Genomic DNA, 1,006 nt, shown 5'->3' with positions numbered 1-1,006 from the left:
CCTCAGGCGTAGGTTGACTACGAGTGCTGCCAATTGCAGCGGGGCTGCCGTAGGTCTTTGCTTAGAAAGAAGCTAAGCTTAGGTCACCGACCTTACGTTATATCAAGAACCAGTACGAGTGTAGCGGATCGCAATCCACTACATCCAAGAGTACTTAAAACCTAACCAAGGTAAAGACGCTTTACCGTTCAAAATTTTTACTTTATTTCATTGTTTTTGATCCGCCAATATCTAAGACCTTAGATTATTTTAATTAATTTGTTAATGCCTAATAAAAACAGTAGAACCCAATTAATATGCAATCTACTGGCAGTTCTGCCACGTAGTGCCTTCTCTTTATGATGTGGTCACACCATTGTGTGATTACACTAACTTGTGTAATACACACCTATGTATGGTCACACCATCTTGTGTGACCCGCCCTTTCATACAAGGGTCGTGCAACCCTGTTACACATCACTTTACACAATAATCTTCCCCGATTACTCGTGCTCACTTGAAGAGCTGTAACGTTTTGTACATCATATAGCCAGTGCAATTTGTCTTCAAACACTGATCAGCTCCACGACCCCACCACAATTCTATAAGCGTAATAAACAGCATCTGTAATCTCCTCGATCAATACAGCAGCTCGTACGTGACATCTTCAATCTCTCTTCTAGCACTTAGCCAATCAAGAGATATAATCATTGCAATTGAAATGGACAATGCTATGTTAATGCAAGTAAAAGCTGGATGTTGCTATGCTTATATAAGTAAAGTGGGATTGTAACGGGGTTACACGAACCCTATTAACAGGGGTCTGTGCGCGTCACACGAGATGTGCATAATGTGACCACACACCCTATTAAGAATATGGGACGGTGCTAGGTAGCCAGAAGTTATGGGTGTATTTAGATTTTACTATACTATATATATTTAGTATATTTAGAAAATCTGAGCTTTCAACATTAGGACAAAAATATAAATAAAAATCAGTTTTGATGTGGAACAGAAGTGTTCGTTT

Source organism: Plasmopara halstedii, assembly GCF_900000015.1.
Source record: "Plasmopara halstedii genome assembly, contig: Scaffold_526, whole genome shotgun sequence".
Lineage (NCBI taxonomy): Eukaryota > Oomycota > Peronosporomycetes > Peronosporales > Peronosporaceae > Plasmopara > Plasmopara halstedii.
The sequence above is the reverse complement of the archived record's forward strand: the minus strand, read 5'-3'. Positions refer to the sequence as shown.